Raw genomic sequence first — 21,751 nt, 5'->3', positions numbered from 1 at the left:
TTTTGTTTGTTTATCCCAGCCCCTCTTATACTGAGATCTTCTTGCCTAGGAGAAAGATTATACACCAGCATTTAAGTGCTCTTGATATATTTGTTCCCAGTGGCCATGGAAGAGCTGTGTTTATTTCTTCGCTAATTAATTCTTTGTGATCATTTTACTGAAATGAGGCTTACTCTCAATTTTAAAGGTCGTTTTAGTAAGATTAAAAGCAACATAATAAGAGTTGTATAAATATTTGGACGTTCCCCTGTTTACTAAACAGAATACAAGGAATTTGCTTTTTTTCGCTGAGCCATTTTTTGCACTATCCAGGCTTAATTTATGTCTGGAGGGTTAATATTATACAAACAATCATTTATTTCAGAAGAAATGTGATCATTACTAAGCTGTTCCATGGGTTAATGAAGAACCTCTGCTTTCTTTATCCCAGCTGGACTGAGGTAATTGCCTTTGGCTTCAGGCAGGAGAATGGGAAGTAGGTGAAGCATGTTGAAGATTAGCCACACAAAGAAACTGCCTAAACAAAGAAAGGGCTCCAAGAGGAGGAGGAGAAAGTCTCTCAGCCTAGACAGGCATACTGGGAAGGAAACTGGTTGTAGCTGCTCCCTACTTCATATCCACAAAAAATGAGGAAGAGAGTCATCAGCAATTCCTGTTGGCTAATCTGTGCATGTGCAAGCAAACTGGGTTTGCAGGCACTTGCTGATAAGAAAGAAAATGCAACTGTGATGGCTCATGAGTGACACCAGTCATTAACCCAAACACTGATTTACAAGGTTGTTTAAAGGTGAAGCTCCTCCTTACTTTGGTCTGTTTATACTCACAATGGAAACCAGAGGAGTCTATTTAATCATGTTGAAGACTCAAATTAAATCTACAAAAATCTCCCCAGCCACATTACCCCTTCACATTCCACTACCCCATATGTCCTAAACACAGTAATGGTTTTTGTCTACTGTATTATATATGGGAGTCACCTTTTTCAACTGAAGAAATTAAAGTTTCAAAAAGTTTAAACTTGATCACAACTCACCCTGCCTTCACTAATAGGAAAATAAAAAAATAAGATAACTTCATAGAGTCATACACAGAACAGAATCATGGAATGGCCTGAGCTGGAAGTGACCTTAAAGACCCTGTAGCTCCAACCGCCCTGCCATGGAGACAGACACATTTAATGTTGCTCAGGGCACCATCCAATCTGGCCTTGAACACTCTCTGGGATGGAGCATCCACAATTTCTCTGGGAAACCCATGCCAGTGTCTTAGCACCCTCACAGTAAAATAAAGAGTTTCTTCCTGAGTAGACAATTTCTTCCTGAAGAAGAAAACCTGTCTTAGCCATCTGTCTTAGAAAGAGATGAACTCTCTTGAAGATGCTCACTTCTTTCTACTGTCTGTAAAAGAGGACTATTTATCAGTAGTACAGGCTTCAAAGCCTAATGCTGAAACACCTAACTGAGAAGACCTGCTGCCATACAAGCAGGGATTTCAATTTCTGCTGGAGAAAAGTCTGTCCTTTACACTTCCAGGAGACTAGCAGTGTCACCACAACAGTGTGTTTCCAGCTGGCAATCTCAGTTAAGAATCACAGGAGTGCTTCCTATTATTATTTTGCCCATGAAAAATCTCTAATGCCTTGGCTGAAGCTCACTACCAGCGATACCCAGTCAAACTGAAATCATGGTCAGCCTTGGAGCACCATGTAGCACAAAGTGTCCACCAGCAGACACAAGGAGACACCTTTGGAAGTCCCCTTGGTGGAAACAAACCTTTGGAAGTCCTCCAGAGAACATCTCCTTGTTCTCCAAAGAAGGACACTGCATGCCAGAGACATGCAGTCATGTTCCTTGAATCTGGTTATTCTTATGGATTCAATCACTGCCCTTCAATCACTAGTTACTGGATAGATCTTGATTTGGAAAACCTTTACTTACTCCAAAATAAAGAACCAGCATTCATTTTTAAATTTTTTAAAATTATTCCTGTGTTTACATAGCTTCTAGCTGAAAAACAAGATTGCTCACACAGCAAAACAGCATTGTTGGATGAATAAGGCTGGTTTAAATGTATTAATCCCTTTGCTATTTTTATACTAAAATAAATATGAGCTAAGCCAGATTATGAGTAAGAGTGGTAGTCTAACACTTCATTAGCAACCAAATGAACTAAATTTTACATATATTCTCAGCTGCAGCAATAGAAATTTTCACAGACAACTAATGCAGATTTTTCGAAGTTAGGCTAAAAGTAGCAAAGAGTTTAAGAAGAGTTTTGTTACTTTTAATGAATAGTTAAAAATAGGAAAGCTCTCTCACTTCTATGTTAAGAAGAAGAAAAAATATGAACAAAATAGTAGTTCTACTGAAGATGTGCAAGTGCCATATGAGTCTGGTCATGGACTTTAACTATCTCTGGATCAGGTCATCATTAAACACTTGGCCATATGTGCTGTTACACACCCTTAACTTCTGACCTTATCTCTGTTTCGATGGCTTCTGCGATATAACTGGGCTGGACCCATCTTCCCTGAGACTTTAGTTTGTGCACCAATGGACACCAGATTTAGTCTATCTGTCTAACTGGGCTATCATCTGGATGCCACGTTAGGAGGAAGAATTTTTAGAAGTTTTGCCACAGAGTAGGCATATATCAAAGTTATATAATCGGGGGATTTTCAGCGGTCCTTATGACACAACATTCCACTGAGACAGTGAGCACTGAGATAAACTCTGGTCTATCCAGAGTAAATGACAAATCTGTTCATAACAATGGGATCAGAAACAGGTACCTGGATTCATTCCCCTAGGAAGAATCTGGTTGGATAATGTTATACCATAAATACCTAATGTGTCAGTGAAATGTTTTCTGCGCTCAGGCCTTGAAGTGGTATGATTTTTTCTTGTGCCTGTTTAAAAATGTGGTTTGGAAGTGTCTGCGACCAACATTTCAAAACAAGGTTTACTATCTTCATCTAAAAGTTGCATTACCTGAATAATCTCTTTTTCTATAATGGGTAAATTCTGACAAAGCACCTAAAGTCTTTCTCCTCTTTTCTTGCTGAATACACATTTCTGACTTTTATTCAGGAAAGAGCTAAGGCAAATGTGAACAATCAGCTGACTTTTTATTAGATCAATGTGCCACATTGCTTCATGAGTTTTTCAGAGTGCAAAAATCAAACATTTGAACAAATGAATGAAATCACAAATCTTGCTACCCAGTAGAAATACAAGTTTATATGATTTATAAACTTTAGCTTCAACCATTCAGCAACACCAAAGGTGTATCAAATACACAGTCGCTGCTAGGAATATCAGGAAAGTTGATGATTTATCTGTCAGAGGTGATTATGTAACTTTGGAAAGCAAGCATTTTTTTGATTTTTTAATAATTGTAGTAAGTTTTAATATTAAATGTAAATATTGCACACTCTAAATTTTGCTTTCATTTTCAAAGACATGAAAACTATTGGCATGCCTTTCCAGTCTCAGAGTGATCTTCATTCGCTTGCTCTCTTTCAGATCACTAATAAACTGTAGATTTATCTCTTTGCAGAGCCAAAAAATCTTATTCATCTGTGGACTATCACATAAATGCTGAAGTGATTCTGATTTATAATCCCCAAAATGTAAGATCTGAGTGCCTAAAATTCTTCTTTTCCTAAATTGCTCATGCCTAAGTATACAGTTCCCCAGAGATTTGTCTATATCTCACTGATGCCTACCAGTTGTAGAACTGTTCTGAGGCGTACTTTTTTTCTAGTTCTCCATACTTATGAGGCTTCTCTTTCCTGCCACAGTGGTGTTTTAAAAAGTAAAATCTGTTGTGCATTTTCTTGCTGCTATTCCTGTTTGGAATTACCCAGCAAAGATGACATGTTTCTGATTTTGATTCGAGGACATGCAATATCTATTGCATCATTGTTTTGCCTGGGGTGTTCAAAGTGCCCTGGCAGATGAGTGCATGCATGCTTCTGACTCTTGGATATGAGGAGAGCTGTTTGAACAGCTACAGCCAGCTCTATTGTGTTCAGAGCAAACTCTGTGAAGTTCCTTTCAGCTACATGTCACTTCCAGTTTATGTTGTCTGAAATTTTAACAATGATAGATGGTACTAGGCTCTTTTCAAAATTCTTGCTCAATCAGAAGCTGATATCCAAGCATGGCTGTACACATTTTTTTTTAAGAATTATGACTTTTTCAATAAGTGTAAAACAATTTTCATAAGCACATTCAGGTCATATTTGGACATTCAGAACTTTTACTCTACATTGTGTATTTGTCACTATTATTCACCTGTGTGGAAAAAAGAGTGATCTAGGCAAACTTGAAGAAGACACAAATGAGAGCTGCCCAGTGCTTTGTTTATAGGGGATAATACTGTTCTGTTTCATACCATTGTCAATTTGATGGTTCTTTACAAAGACTGGGAGCGCTTGTTTTAACAGAGAAGCTGCCCTAACTATTCTGCAATAACTCCCCCATGTGGGCATTTCATTTTAATCTGTATTTCATTTTCAGAACAGGAAGGCTGACTCAAATATTAGTCTTTCTTTCATTTTTAGTTACTGCACACAAGTTTTTCTGGCACGCTTATGATATATGGAAATCTTGGTTGGTCTCCCTGTCTCAATAAAATTCAGAGCATGTTATCTGTGCTAATCTCAGTATGAGCAAGCTGTTTTGACGGGTGATTTCAGTAGGGTAAGAATGAACTGTATTGGCTGTACTAGTACAAAAAGGCTAAGAAGTCATCTTTCGCTCTGATTTAATTGGTTGCCTCTGACACCTCTGGAAGCTCCAGTTGACCAGACCAGCTTTACCTCAGTTTGTTTACTGAAGTTAGGCAAAGCCTGTTTGCTGTCAAGGCTCGGAACATGCCTTGATCAGCTCTCTGTAGCGCTGGTCAAAGCTGACACCTATCCCTTGCTCATGTTGACAGCATTCCTCACACCCATGGAGGCAAACTGGCAGTGCAAACTGTTTGTGTGGCGTATAAGACTGCAGAACTTCCAAGGATTGTAAACCCGCCAAAACGGTCTAGTCAATACAGCTATGAAACTTTGTGTCGAAATCTTAATGCAGTTAATTAATACTTTCTAAGCAGCTCCGTCACAGTAATGTTGTTAATTAATAGTCTCTAAGCAGCTCAGTCGCAGTAATTCTGATTGCTTTCCTACTTCTTAACTAGAAATAAAAATGGTCATCTAATTACCTAATGAAATTTGTGAAATAAACAAACACTGATAAACACTGATTTTCTTCTTCACCTTAACAAAGACTATAATCTAAGTCTATTAATTGACAGATAACCAGATTGTGAAAGACTGTGCCATGTTTCTGTTACCAGTAGGTTGGGTCACACAAGCATCCCAGACAGGTTTTAAGTGGGTACAAAATGTATGTTGGCATGAAGAGGGAAAATGATCCTCCAGTTTGTTTCCCTGTTTGAGATGGTTGATTAACAGTGGGCTAGAGGTAGACAGGAGAGAGGTCATTTTAAGGCTGAGTAAACAGAGCAATTTCTCACCCAGGAATCTCCTCTGTGGCAGCTGTCTGAGCAATAGGGAACTTGTCCTTCGCATAACCAGAAAGAAAATTGTGAAACAGCTCTTCTTGTCTCATCTCTTTAGCTTATTTAATCTGGGACCTAAGGTAACAAGAGACAAAAAAAAAGGCAGTTTACATCCTCTTTTCAGATAGACTAGTCCCAGGAAATCCTGTCACTTTTTTGATGTGATTCCAGACCATATACAAATGTCAATCACTTACGTCTTTTGTTCAGGAGAAAAAAAATGAACCACCAGCCCTTGTATCTTTGTTTCTCTAACCATTGTTCAAACTTGTTCCCTTGATTTGCTCTTGAATGTGTCTAGACTATGTATTGAAAATGCGCATTTTTTAAAACTGTCAATTAAATACATATATATATATTGCTATCTATCTTGCCTGACACAATTTTCCTTGTTTAACTTGCCTAAAGGACCAGCTTCTCTAAACCGAAATGGACCCTTCATAATTCTTTGTTGAAGTGAATTCAGTCTTTTTTCAGAAATGTTGAAAATGGAAGTTTTCTACTTAAGATTTTATTAATTTGGTAAATCTAGGGTAAGTACCTCACAGACTAACTAGTCTAATGCATTTACACTTACTCCAGCACTTGAATTTTCCAGTAAATTCATGAAAATGTTGGAACTCTTGTAGGGACTGAGTGTCTGAAATATCAAACTGACTGTTAGGTCTAGCCCCTTGTGTTTAGCTTATCGGTGATGTAAAGAAATCTGGCTGAGGCAAAAAAAAAGTCCCAATTTCCTAATAACTAGATGTATACAGCAGATCTCCTTTCATCTGGGCTGGATGTGTGCTGCCACTCGCTGAAGGATAAGCATTGAAGTTCTTACTGTAAACTTCAGCAGTATTGCTGTTTTTCAAATGATAGCAGAATTGCTAAGTACACCTGAATAAGGACTTGTTCATTCCTGTGATTAAATAAATAATATCCATTGCATCTTTATATAATTTGCTCTTTAAGACTTTTCCAAAAAATAAGGGAATTCTTTGTTATAGAAGTGAAATAACAGCCTAAGAAATCAGATTTTGTGAATATGTTGAAGTTGGTGGGATATATGTATTGACATTTGTCACTTTAGCAGACAAAAAGGTTCAGAGATGAAGCTGCCTAAGTGTCCTTGGAATCAGTGAGGAGATTAATGCCTTTGTAGCCTAATTCAAACACTAAATTTAAACTCCTGTACACAGACATCTGTACATTCCCCAAACCTTTCGCTTTGCATTGTATTGCTGGGTCTGGTTTCACACCAGGAAGATATTCTTGAATGAGTTCTCTCACTTCTCACAGTTGACTCATTTGTTTTTCAACTGCAGTCCGAATTTTCTTCTCCTAACATTTGAAATTATTTGGCCTAGTAAGCCTTTTAACTACTTCTTATATTTTGACATCTTTGTAGAAGTACTTATTGCGTGTCCTTACTTGTATTTTACCCATAGTGATGGGCTTTATACTGACAGTTATACTATTTGACTTTCTCAATCTTTCTAAGTCTTGCAAGGTTCAAAGCATCACAGAAAATTCTGAGTTTGAGGGGAACCAGAAGAAAGATCAAATCCAACTCTTAAGTGAATGGCCCATACAAGGATCAAACCCACCACCTTGATGTTACTAGCACCAGGCTCCAACCAAACTGGGCTAGTTTATATATATATACATATATATATCTATGTATGAAATATATAATACGAGTTTTGCTTGTGCTAGTTCCAGTCCTAAGAAAATCTCTCACGCAGAAACAGACAGGAAAGTCTGAAGGAGCTCTTCTCGCTGCCTAACAAATTCTCTCTCTCTTTAAAATTCCCAAGTTTTCCAGTGTGAAGGCCACCCTGTCCTGGGGTGCATCAGGTGCAGCATCACCAACCGGGCAAGGGAGGGGATTGTCCTGCTCTGCTCTGCACTGGGGTGGCCTCACCTAGGGTGAGATATTGTATCACCCAAAACTGGGGGCAGTTTGGGGTGGTACAATATAAAAAAGATATTAAGCTATTAGGGAGTGTCCAAAGAAGGGCAACAAGGACAAGAGAGGATCTGGAGGGAAAGCCTTACAAGGAGCAGCTGAGGTCACTTGGTCTGTTCAGCCTGGGGGAGACAGAGTACAGACCTCATTGCAGTCTGTGATTTCCTCAGGAGGGGAAGAGGAGGGGCAGGCACTGATCTCTTCTCTCTGGTGATCGCTGAGAGGACCCAAAGGAATGGCCTGAGGTTGTGTCGGGGGGATGTTTAGGTTGGATACTAGACAAAGGTTCTTCCCTCAGAGGGGGGTCGGGCATTGGAACAGGCTCCCCAGGGAAGTGGTCACAGCACCAGCCGGACAGAGTTCATGAAGTGCTGCGACAATCCTCTCAGGCATATGGTGTGATTCTTGGGCTGTTCTGCGCATGGCCAAGGGTTGAATTCAATGATCCTAATAGGTCCCTTCCATCTCAGCATATTCTATGAATCTATGAAGTTGCATTTGTCCCTTCATATTGAGCTACAGAAAAAGATTGGTATCTGCAGACAGGGAAAGCTAGAGGTCAGTGTGCTAAGTAAGAAAGCAAAGATAAGCCCTGAGTTTAGCTATACTTCTGAGCATAATCAGCATCACAAAAGGAGGCCATATAACTAGCATCCTTTAATAGCTGTCTTTTAGATCCCTTTTCAAATAACAAAATAACACATGCATCCATCTGTATTACCTGATGTAGCTTTCATCACATGTGCAGACTGACTCCCAGAAATGCTCCCTTGGATGTTTTAATTGATTTAATGTTTTAATTGATCTACTTGTTTTAATTGATCTTTTAATTGATGTTTTAATTGATCTACTGCTTCACATGTTTGTGCTGAAAATACATTGGCAAATGTTTTATTATGCTATCCAGAAATGTACCACTACACTTTGCATGTTACAGAAAGATAAAATGTTTGGGAGACAGTGACATGATTGAAAGTTTTGGAGAGCGATAGATTTCTGAGAACAGTGAATTAGAAAATACGGGAGAGATTATTTTGTTCTGTTTCCTCTGCTGTCAGCATGATGTGGAACAAGACACCAGATTTCTGTTTTTAAATTACGGAAATATTAGTTCCTTTGCTACAGTTTGACTGCCAAAGCAAGGTAAAACCAGACACGTTTGTCTTTTTAGTATAATTTTTGTCAGCAATTTTATTTATCCATGCATTTTATCTTATCCATGAGCAACCCAGCAGGATTCAGGTTTTAAACTCAGAGGGTAATATCTCAAACATTTTTTCTGCTCTTTTTAATAACACAGACTGCCAAATTTTACCCAATGACCTGTGAACCAATACCGTGAACTTATTAATGAAGATTGTTTTTCCTACTGCCTGGTGTGATGTTTGACAAGACAGGTGCTGTGCATGGCAATATTAATGCCAACCAAGTTCTGTTACAGGTACCTGTTTTGCAGCTAAAACAAACAGCCAGAACTTGTTCAATATATACTTAGACAAGTATGACAATCTTTGTAAAGAAGGATGTATTGAACTGATTTTAAAATGTCATAAGGGAAAATAAAATGGGCTAATCACCACACAATAAATGGGATAAAAAGTAGATAAACACAACCTGATCCCCACCCTAATTTTAACAGCAACTTATCACACATATTCTCTACTTAAAAAAATAAATCATATTAATGTTAACATGGTACTTTATCATCGCCACAAAATAAACTTATATAACCTTAAAGATAATTTTACTGACTGAGAAGCATTGCTGTTTTTTGTATTTTCCTGTGAGTCATTGATTCTGTGGTGGACTTATATCACTGTATTTCAGTGGGTTTATATCGGTGTAAGGGAACAACTCACAGCTCTTGCTGTTTCACAGTACACTATTTTCATTTACTGTTCTGAAGTTATTAGTTGAGATGAACTTCTCTGAAAAACAACATAGCTAAAACCAGCAAGAGCAATCTATTACAGCGGATCATAATCACAAATCACAAATGTCTTGACAAAGTCTAGTTACTGTCACTGTAGGAAAAGATCACTTAGAGTTTGTTGGAGGTCTGGTGTGCCAGAGAACAGCCATCACTCTGTCTGGTGGGAAACCTACTATGCTGCCATGCACCATACATGGAAGACAAAGATGTAATTGTTTCCAAAATAGATATTGGAATTACACATATTAATTCATATTTTCATGTGTCTTTGCGTGGAAAGAATCAGCTGGAGTGCCAAACACCAACCATTTGCACTTTTTCAATTCCAAAGAGGAATTGTATCTGTAGGCCGAGACAAACCAATCTGGAAACAACTGAAGACAAAAATAATTTGTTTACCCAGGTTCTCCTAAATAACAGGCTCCATCAGCTACTCTGTATTTTTATTGCCTCTGTAAACTTCACAGTATTTCTGACACTTCTGCACTTTTTCATAAAAATCTGTTCTAAGTATGGAATTTCTTCTTGTATTGCCACAGGTGAAGACCAGGAAGTGATCACCAGATAATCCTGTATTGTATGTCAAATTAGTCACCTTACTGCAAATGTGTATGACGGCTGCTCTGGAAGAGCTGGACATCACCAAGTGTCTGATGGCATAATTTTAAACCAATGGGGTTTGATTTTCTGTGCCTGAAAGTCCAGCACTGTTGGCTCTCTTGACAGCAGATCCAAGCGTGTAAAGGGCTCCAATTTGTGTGTCTTCTTAAATGCAGTGACATCAAACTAAACCAGTCACAGAGGCTTCTTCTGTGATGATGGCATATCCTCCTAGGTTGACAAGTCAGAGTTCTCTTAGTTTTTTTGAAAAGTCTGCCAGAAAATACTCCTAGTGTTGTCCAATGCCACTGTTGTTCTATTCTTTCTTACTACCTTATTTTTAATTTCTCTTACTCACTTATAAATCAGAGCTGCATTGATCATCATCATTTCCAAAGGATAGTTAATCACATACAGAGAAAGGAAAAGTTGGGACAACTTTTTTTCATGGATTGCAACTTTTCTGTTGCTTGTCAATGAACTCAAGCATCTAATAAAAATTGTAGGGTTTATAATGATTTCAAGTGGATGAATCATATTCTAAGTTAGAAATAATGGCAGAAATTGTTCATGAAAATTATACTAAAACCAAGAAAAAAATTTACCTGTGCTCCCACGTTCAGATAATTTTATAGCCCAGCGACTATAAAGCTGCCTCAATCACTTAAAAAAGACCTGATTATATTTTATGAATATATAGAGTTTATTTCTGTCTTTTCAAAAATCATTTTTCTGCTGTCTCTTGGTTTTACCCTAAAGAAACAAATCAGTTTCCTCAGCATCCCTACAGTCATCTGTTTAGAAAAATTTTAAAAACTCTCACTAAAATAAAAATATTCAGCAGTCATCATTTCAAAACACTGTGCTAGGAAAAAAACAGATTTTCTCACTTATTCTTGAGCCTCAGCACTTGTGTGACAGTTTCAACTTTTTCTGTGGTCAATGGAGAGTGACAAGGGCTTTCCATCATTACAGAGGAGAAGTCTGTCACCTAACTTTTACACCACTCATGCCCATGCAACCAATGTCACTCATAATGTAGAGTTTATTTAAGGGAGGCCACATTAAGGGCTTATGAAGCACTGTAAGAGCAATTAAAAATACAATTTTTGTGCTTACTCATATTAATAGTTTCAGTCATCTTCTTGAAACACCTGTGGAAAAAACCATAATTTTTCTACACATTCTTTTATTTTTCCTCTATCTGCTGCATTAGTATTATAAGCTAAACCTTAAGTTATCTATAATGTGACCTTACATTTTTTACTGTCATGGTTGTGTTGTGAGGATGTTTTCTGTTATCCTAGGAAGTGTTGCCAAGACCATACATTATAAAAACCTTTTTTTTCCCTCCTGTCTGAACCTGCCATTAAGGGGCTTGAAATATCTATTTGAATTACTGGAATTCTCTTGTATTCCCAGAATCTTTGCTCTCAGCTTTCTCTCTTCCTGAAACAGAAGACTAGATTTTGTTAAAGCATATAAGTATCTGTATAGAATATGGTGTTTTAATTAATTTCAGTGTGGGATTTTATGTACTTTCAGAAATGAAAAGATTTTATGTACTTTAAGAAATGGAGAGCAAGGAATGAAATAACTCATACATATTGCAACTCCTAACAGATTCAACAGTCATACTCAACATCTGATGGTTCACAGATTTGTATACAACTCTGGCTAAGTGTAATAGCATTGTGTTGCAAATTCTTGCTTCTTTTTCAGTTCTAGGAATTGTGCTCTTGGCTGCAAAATGTTCCATCATCAACCTTAGGCTCAGTTAGTATACAATCTGTTAATTAAAGCACTCATTTTCTTAGGAATTGAAAAAGATTAATGAAAATCCCTGAGGCTAAGATGAGCACGCAGTCCAGCTTTCCTGATGCTGAATGAGTGTTCCCGACACTACAGGAGTGAATGAAAGCTCAAAGTTCATTTAAAGTCCCACAAAGTACCTTTGTGTTTCTCCCATATTTTACAAAGTTGTAATCATTTATGGATAATGTTGAATACTGTCACTATTTTCTTTTTTTTTTTTTTATTGTACTTTTTCTAGTGGAAAATACATTTGTAATGGTCTCCAAATGTGCACAGGTGACACAGGTTTTTAAAATTATCTGCTTGTGAATTTTAAGACAGGTCATCTTTTCTCCCCAAACACTTCACTATACTCTTCAGAGACTTTAAATCCTAAAGCTGTGGTGCTAAAAAGCATTTGCTTTTATTGAATTGGTATGATTTAACTTTGTCTTTGTGATAAATAATATCACATGGTTTACATAAGTCAAAGTGGTTTTGTATCTTTGTTATGCTGGTTTATTTTGTTCTTGAGGTCAGATTATAATGGGCAGAATCATAGTGGAGAGTTACACATGCAGGAAAGACCTAATTGGCTAATTATTTTCAGAGTTAATACCACACCATAACAACTTCACTTCTTTCAGATGTGCAACTTGAAGCGCTAATTGAAACATTTAGTCAATTTTTTGCTGTTAAAATAGTCATAACAATTACCCCTGAAACAATCTCAACCCAAAATGTATTCTTAATTGCTTTTAAAATTAAGCATGCATTGTAATAATCACCCCGCCTACAGTGTTGACGTTTGTAGCACGCATTATTTGATAAATGCTTCATCTTTGACAGAGATATTCTAGGAATTGGTAGGAAACTCACAGGGGAAGCACCAAAAATTAAATTTTCTGATGGTATTCATCTGACTAAACTAAATGGAAATGTCTCAAGATTAGAGTTTCCCTTTGTATAGAGGAATATAAGAACTCACTGAATATGATTCCTCTCATCTTCAAGCAGACATTGAAGTAATACTGATAGTCATGTTCTGCTTTTCCCTGACTGGTGTGACTTGGTAGATGTTTGTATAAAAATGCTTATAATTAGGTGGGACAAAACCTGGCAACTGCCTTTACAGATAAATCCCACAGGATTGATCCACAGTTCACCAAAGTCCATGCAAGGCTGTTTATTCAATTCTCTGGGTCAGAGATCATTCTTTTCTTAATGAAAGATATAATGAAATAAAGAATAAGTGTTGTATTTCTTGAACTCAACTGCCAGAATTTTTTCAGAATTCTGGCACAGCTATGGAAATACATTAGGGATGTAAGAAAGCATTTTCTCACATTAGTCATTGGATGTACATTTGGGTATTTGCCATTTTCATTTCAATGCTTGATTTAGTAAGAGAAAACCACCTAAATCAATTATCTTTTATTTATTTAGCAAGGGAAAGCACTGTTTTAACATATGGAAGCCTTGGAAACATTCCAGGAAAGGAAAAGTTTTGACTGAAGAGGCATATACAGACTGCACTTCCCAAGTATGGCTTGGGTAGGGATGTGCGGCTCTGACTGCTCAGAAAAAATGTACCAATGCATGTGAAAAAGCAGCACTCCCTTGTGTTATCAGCAGTGTTACAAATGATTCTCTATAAACATTATACATATGGCTCTTGGGTCACACAGAGCACAGAAGGCCAAGGTTTCCACCAACAGAAACAGATGTTCTGTGTCACCAGGAAAGGTCTCAGAACATGGCATGGCCAGGGCTCTATGAAGAGATCAGGAAAATACATGCTAGTACCAGACAAAAAAAAAAAAAAAAGTCTATTTCAAACCAGCCTTTGTTTTGAATGGTCAAATGTCATTTCCACAAAGCAAATTGCTGCAGTTTCTGTACATTTCAACTGTAGGTGGTTGAAATCACCAATTGCAAGAAATATTACAAACCTGAAGACTCTTGAGGGATTACTATCCTCGAGTAGGCTAGGTCACACTTCTAGCTGCTGTTTCAGCATTTAATTACCTAAGCATCTTGATCTGGATTTGGAGAAGCAAGAGAAGGTTGTTCATACAGAACTAAATCTTAGTATTGCTGTATCCTTCTGATACCTCGAGGTCACATATCATTAAACAGGTTATTTTCATGTTAGTTATAGAATTGTTTTGAGCTCCAGTCAGGGATGACATTGCAGTAATGCTGGTTGTAAGAGATCTCTAGAGCCTTTAAATTGAGGTACAATGGCTGATAGGAAAAAATAACAAAACCTGTCTTATTTTCTTAACAGAAGATCATACTTGATAGAATATCTATTTGTTGTGAAAAAATCTCTTTGTGCAATTTTCCATATTTTCCATATCTGATTATAGCTCTCATCAATTTTGTTTCAAGATCACTACACGCCATATGCATCAATAGAATTCTGTCTCTATATGAATAATTATTACTTATTAGTGAAAGTCATAAGTCAAATTTTCAGCTGCCTGACTAGAATTTGTAAGAATTTGGCTCCACTTTTAGTAAAAAATCATGGAGACTGTACAGAAGTTCTGTTCCTCATGTTTTTATTAGATAATGTTGCTGCAGTGTTGAGAGAATATTTGTGTGGAACGATATGACAAACGTCACCTATCAGCTACAAACACAGACTAATAAATCATGAGGTGTCTTAGCTGTGGGGTCAGTAACACTGAGAATCTCAACATGAAAATTAAAATCTCATACACTAAAAAATGTAAATAGTAGGAAGAAAGCAGCAGAAAATGCATACTTTCCAGGAATAGCCTAGAATAGCCTAAAACAAGTTCAATAGAGTAGCAGACTAGCCTGCTTTTCTTGCTTTCTTGCTTTTTGAGATCAACAGTGCCTCCAAAACATGAGACATGAGGTAAACTGCTCTGCTGAAACTCTTTCATTTTTCGCCTAAAAATCCAAATGTCTGCATATAAAGTGAACATTTAAAAGACCCAACACCAACAATGAAAACACAGGAAAAATAATGTGTGCATTTTAAATAAATACTAATATTGGTATCTTCCTAGCCTTAATTAAGTCATTTTGTGTTTTCTATTCATTATGAAGAGTTATGTACTGCAGTCACAATGAGCCAAACAGTTTTACAGGTAAATTTCTATTTCTAGGTCATTAAACGACAGAATTATTTGAAGCTTCCTAAATATCCAGTAGTGGTATGATATTACAAAATCCAGTGCAGTTTAACTTAAACAGAAAAAATGCAGTATAGTTTACACTGTCAAAGAAAAAATGCAAATTTTTCCTCAAAGCTGACAGTGATTGAATTTTAACATAGTTTTTACAAGTTCCTGAAAGGAAGTAAGTAAGCTGCAAATAATAATCAGCATTACCCCATTTGATGTAGCTGAATTAAAACCCTGTGTCTTGTGGATTATTCTGGTTAGGAGGATACATAAGTGATGAGTATTTTGGACAAAAATCTGTCTGTATGCAAGAATATTTACCAGAGGAGGTGTTAAAAAAAATCACAATTCCTATACTTGACTCTTCAGAGCTCTCCAGTCACCAGGGAGCACAGGAGGTGAAAATATCAGCTATATCTAGCCCTATGACAAAAACCAGAACTGACTTCAGTTGGGACTAAGATTTCATTTGGAGAGGAGATCTGTAGAAGCGCCGATATATTAATCTCTTGTCAATCTGATTGGCTCAAAATAACGTTTCCTTGTTCAAAAGATAGTGAAGTGTAGTTTGTAAATAAATCCATTAAAAGCATCTAACAGATGGTCATTATCTTCTTAATAATGTTCAATTATTCATGCAAATATATCATCAGCATTATATGCTGATCACAGAAGCCAAGGCCATGATTTAAATAAGTAGTAAGAGTGTCTACTTCTGTGTACAGAGCCTGAGAAGCATTGAAGAACCTTGCTGTCACAGAAATGTGTTCAGACTTTTCTGAACATCATGCATGACCACAGCTTGGCAGCTGTCTGTCCAGGCTCTGCTACCTCTCTGTGAAAAACAGTCTTGGCTGTTTAGGTCAGTCATGTCTTTTCCAGGGAATCTGATGTGGAATTTTAGCTCCTCTGATGGACAGAATTACACTGTGAGTTATACTGAGCAGTAGTTGTTAGCTTATTATATTTTCCAAGTTGGTCACTTTATGTGGCAAAAAGAGAGAATGAAACTCATGTGAATTTATATTAGAAACACTGGAGAGCACTGAGAGCCTACATATAACACTTCTTGACATCCTGTTTAAATTTCTGTAGGTATTATTCTTTGTGGAACATGAAACTCCTTGGACAGTTACGGCATTTCTGGTCTCAAACCAATAATACCTCCAGCTGAGGCACACGAAATCCAAATTGTTCTTCAAATTAAATCACGGGAAACCTTGACTCCTTGCTTGTCCCAAGCAAACTTAATGGGAAACAGATGCACATTCCTGTCAAAAACAAAGTTGTATATTTATCTACTGCTGGCTTATCTTTCAGTATACTGGAGTAAAATTATAATATTCACTTCCCCCCCACCTCCTCATTCCCGTCCCTTAGTATTTAATTTGGTTAGTACGCTTTTGCAAAATACTAACAAAACTAAATTATCAATTTGTTATTAATACAAAATAACTGATAACTGATCATTACCGGCAAATCTGCATCATTAATTTCATCAAAAATGAAATTGTGTGCTCTGGGAAACACAGCGGCAAAAATACCATTTATAATCTAAATTGATACAAAATTGTGAAAACAATAATCCTCTGATGTAACAAAATATTCTATGTAGACTCAAAATATTTGGGTTTGACTCCAGCTAATAATATGTTGATAAAAGAAATCCCCTCCTGACACAAAAAGTAGATATATCTATGTTTTTAACAACATACCTGCTCTCCCTTCCACCCCAACATGAAATTATACTGTCCATCCACTGAAACCAGCATTCCAGTTGCAATGAAAGAGGCTTCTGGGTATCCTTTATCAGAACTCCAAAGACTAGGTTTTAGGGTCAGCAGTTAGATGATTATATGCTGTACATGTGAGCGGTTGCCAGTGGCAATATCAGGAAAAAGTGCTACTTTCAAGCTGGTCTGTATCCATGTACCCACTCCTTGTTTTCCTTTACATTTCTCAGCACTATGATGGACAGGATTAACATCTTTCTCCTCCCTCCGAAAAGGGGTATTAAAATTTTTTTAAAAAATACTCTTGCAATGTTAAAAGTGTTTTGTAAGCATTTCATTGATTGTTCTCCTTAGTGTTTACTACAGTCAGCAATGATCAGGTAGGTGCCATAGTGGAACCCTGGAATGGAAAAAAAAATTCATTCTTAATGACCTAAGCTAGCTGGCTTTTAACTCAAAGTCTTTGTGTAATAGTTTGTAGTTGGAAAAAGAGAGAAATCTCTGTGTCCAGGTTAATACTACATTTTATAAGTGTAGTGCATGCAGTTTCCAGCTGTAGATAACTAATGGCCTAAATTCAGTGAGATTGTCCTCACTTGCAACCATGTAACTGAGAGACTAATCAGACCTATTTAATATCTTAAAGGCCAAGTCAGGAACTGTTCAGAACACCAAATGCCTTAGTGCTGTCCTTATATATGTTTTTAATGTGATACAAAAAAACAGCGTTTAAAATGTGTCATTTCTATAAACCTGACATTCCACAAGCTGTATCAATCCATAGCAAGCATGTTGGCTTGTGCTTGTCCTCTCAGTACTCCCCACCTGGTGTCTCCCACATCCTCAGTGCACTTGGGGCTAGTGGGTTTACAGTTTACCTGCCAGCTGCCACTGCCTTGGCAAATGATCAACCCTACCTTCCTACTTTGAAAGGGATATGTTCATTCTCCAGTCCTTGCTATTTCCTAAAAATCTATGGCAACTAAGAAGAACAGTGCTGGCCTGGAGCATGTTTTGTGGTCTCAGCAGAGTCCAGCTTATGGTCACACTTGTATTCTCCCATGCTTTGACTGAGGTTACCCTGAGTTTATATCCATTTCACTTCTTTGCATCTTAAAAACATTGGCTTAGTCATCCCTGGAGACCTTGGGGTTTGCAGGATGTGGAGGAGGAAATGGAGTAGTAGAGCTAATAGCTCCCTTGGAAGGGTAGAAATTTCTCCATGATCTTGATGGGGAAGGAATGAAAACAAACAGCAAAGCAAGGAATGTTTTTGTAGCACTCTCTGCCTCCCAACCACCAACATGCACAGGCTCACTGTGAGCTCCCTGAGAAGACCTCCTTGCCCAAGGGCTATCTAACTGGCCCTTGGCTGACTTCATCCTTCTGTACCATGGACTTTGAGGCAGTGACAGCATTAAAAACTGAACATACTCTTGTATTATTGTTTATACATTGTTCTCCTTCTGGAATGTATTTTTATAATCTTCTGCTCTAATAGTCTGGCTTGCTAAATGAAGTTTTTTGCTTTCAGCTACAAAGTAATTTTGCACTTAAGGAAATGAAATAGAAACCACTATGTTTCATATCTTCATTACCTTACTGGCAGTAGGCCTAATGCAGCGAGTGAAACACTTGTCACTAGGAAATGCCATGCCAGAGGTTTAAGACGATCCTTTGCACACTGCACCACTGAGTGTAAGAACTGTACAGAAGAGGACTGCAGCCATCACGTCATTAAATGCTTGCCCTCAGAGAGAAAAGGAAGCTTCACATCAGCACAGGTCTCCTGACATTAAAAGGGCAGCAGTTCAAACCACACTGGAAAGGCAGGGAGACAGAGAGGCAGGCAGTGAGCAAAGTGATGTAAGAAGCGCCAGCAGTCCTCATTTGGGAAGGAACAGAAGCGCCAGGGATGCACAGCATGGGCAGTCAGAAATGCTAGTAGGAAACTGGAGCGAGCTTGTGCGAGCGAGGGGGGAGAAAGTGGGGCCCGTTTTGATTGTGTTTGTACTCATGCTCTGAGCAGAGCACCTGCAAGCACTTTAGGCTGATGACAGATGAGAGCTAATTTTTTAAGATGGATATATCTTGACAAAACAATGTTTCTGGTCCAGCAAAGCATACATACCAGCCTTGGGACTTTCCACGTGGTATAAAACCATTCACAGAGTGACTTAAACTTTATTTAGGCACCTTTTCTCAGGTATTTGAGCATTGTCTGGGAGCAAACCTTTTGTGTTCTGTTGAGGTAAGGTAAGAACATATTATCCTATGAGGCACAGAGAGATGTGCCCACAGATAGGCTGACATGAATAACTCCCAAGCAGGCATGCAAATTACCAGCCCATTTTATCCCTGATTCCCTGTCCCTTGATGTTGCTGGCCGCTGAATAAAGCTATGATCTGTGCTAATAGCTGCTGAAAGCAGTAACCTCGTGGTTAACTTACATTAAACAGGTGCTTCTGGGCTAATTTAGCACCAGTAAGTCCCAGCACGTTAAGCTGCATTTCATCCTGTGCAGTCTTGTCCTAGCCCCACAATCGTCATTTTCTAGCTTGTGGCTGAGGGCCATGTCCTGCTCCCAGATACTGCTGGATAGATCTGCTCTACCCACAAAACTATTCAGTCTGCCTTTTCCTCCCTTGACTAGGCCTTAATTACGCATCTGGTTGCGCATTTTGCACACTGCCGTCCATTTCATCCTTTTTGTTTTACTTCAGGCTTTATGAAAAGCTACGGTGTCTTTTAAAAATGCAAATGCAAAACCAACTTCTTTCTTCCCTTCTGTAGACACAATGTTGGTCTGATATAACTCTAACATGATTTCTTCTTGACTAGTTCTTAATTAAATTGAGGTCAGAAAAAATAATTTCAAGTAGTGTGTGTGCTGCAACAACACACTAAGGCAAGTTTATGTATTTTTTATGCCACAATCTCTTAACAACTTGTACAAATGACTCATTGCAGTTTCAGCAGGTTATTACTTTCCTGAATTATAGTAAATTCAGTCTCTCTTCCTCATTTGTTGCATACTACCCTAAATTTCTGGCTATTTCCCACCAATATAGAAAATGAAAAGAATAATTCTTGTAGAAGCAAGAGTGCTCTCTCACATCTAATACCACCCTACTCCCTCAACTGTCCTTTTTTGGTAATGTTTGGGCTAGGTTCTGGATGTGAAACAAGCTGTCTGACAGAAAAGTGCCTTGATGCTTGCATTGGTGGAAAATTCCAATTCCTCATTAGTTTATTTACTCTGTTTTACTGGGGTCTAATTGCAGGCTTAAATGCTGTGGTTATTTTTAATTATATTAGCAAGAAAAGGTCCAGCTGCTTGGATATTATTTAATTTTTTTCAGAAATAAAAATTACTTTGAAATATAAAAATGAAAGCCTTAACAGTAAACCAGTCATAAATGGAAAGTCTGTTTTTCTCAGAAGTGTTTCAAGGAGTGATTTACTCCTGATGTCACAACATCTCTTGCAATTCTTCCTGGAGACTGAATTTTGCTGACACAGACTTACTATGTCAAACACAAAAGACCGTCTTAATTTGTGTTTTGAACCAGGCCCAAAGGAAAAAGAAAAAATGACAGAGGGAAGAGGATTACCATTCCAGCTATGCAATTGAAAACAATCTGCCTATGCAGAAGAAGGGAAAGGACAGAAAAAAAAATAGCTTCCAGTCTCCCAGGGTGCCCTGAGAGTGAGAGGGAGAGGAGTGGGAGTGCAACCTGATGTTCTGCTTTACATAACAAATTGGCTTCATTTTGCTTACATTGAAATTTTATGGGATTCTCTTTTTTCACTTTCATTTTGAGAGCTGCTAGGAGTTTTTACCATTCTCCTTTCCAAATTTAAAAGGCCAGCCAGGCTGAGATAGGAGTGTGGTTATAAGATTTCTCAGTGCCTATAAGAAATGTAGTCAGGATGAAGAGGAGACTCAGGTGAGGCTGAGTTACCTGAGGAAACAAAGAGCAGTCAGATAGAAGAGTTTCAAAGTCCCCTGTTAAAGCTCTTGTGAAGAACAAAACAATATGTTGTTTATGATTTCTGACATCAGGGGAGGGGAAAAATATCCAAGACAGAGAGCTATCTTTGCCTCTAGGTCTCTTATTGAATGTGAGAACGCAGGTTTCTATCCTTACCGCTAGTGCTTCACAGGAAAAAAAAGAGTTTTGAATAAAAAGAGCAGTTGACACCCAGGGTGTTCTACAATACACGTCCATGTACCCCCCTGAACATGGGGAACCACCCAAAACCCCAGAGTCTGTGACAGGCTCTCCTCCTGTCCACAGTGACACGGAGCAGGGACTATCATCCAGTGTGGTCCCTGCAGAGGAGTGCAGCAGGGTCCCCAGGCAGGTCAGCAGGAGGAGACTGCCCACCTGCTCAGCTCCCTGCAGGTGTGCACAAGTTCAGACCTGCCTGCAGAGATGCACAAGTGTCTGCAGGATGTCTTTTTTTTGGTATGTGGCTGCCATAGGACTGCAGGCATCTCTAGGAGTGAGCAGGTAACAAACAGCAGCAATCCTGCTCCAAGTGCTGCATTTAGCCAAGAAACCCGGGATGCCTTTGCTTGCTTAACAGCCTTTGGCTGGTCAGGCAGCTTTCTGTGACTGTGATCAAATGGCTTGAGTTTGCTGCATCCACACAGTTTGTATGAGCAGAGACCCTGCTTTAAACCAGGTTTGCCTTTTGCTGTAGTTCTGCTTTGGGCTTCATTGTGGGGAGCTAGTTAGTGAGGATAGAAGGGGCTTGGAGCATGAATGCAGGATTGATCCTGACAAGACAGCAATTCTCAGAATTAATACAGAATCAAGTAGACTTCCTTTTCTAGCTGTTTACGAGTCTCTGTTGCCTGTCAGATTAGGAACTTGATGGCAGAGACTAGTTCTTAATTTAGATTTCCATGTTTTCTGGCTGAAATAAAGCACAATGCAAATCAGAGGAGCAGAAATTAAGGCATTGAGTTCTTACTTTTGAAACAAACTC

This window comes from Geospiza fortis, unplaced genomic scaffold, assembly GCF_000277835.1.
Source record: "Geospiza fortis unplaced genomic scaffold, GeoFor_1.0 scaffold167, whole genome shotgun sequence".
Taxonomy (NCBI): Eukaryota; Metazoa; Chordata; class Aves; order Passeriformes; family Thraupidae; genus Geospiza; species Geospiza fortis.
This window is presented reverse-complemented; position numbering follows the sequence as displayed.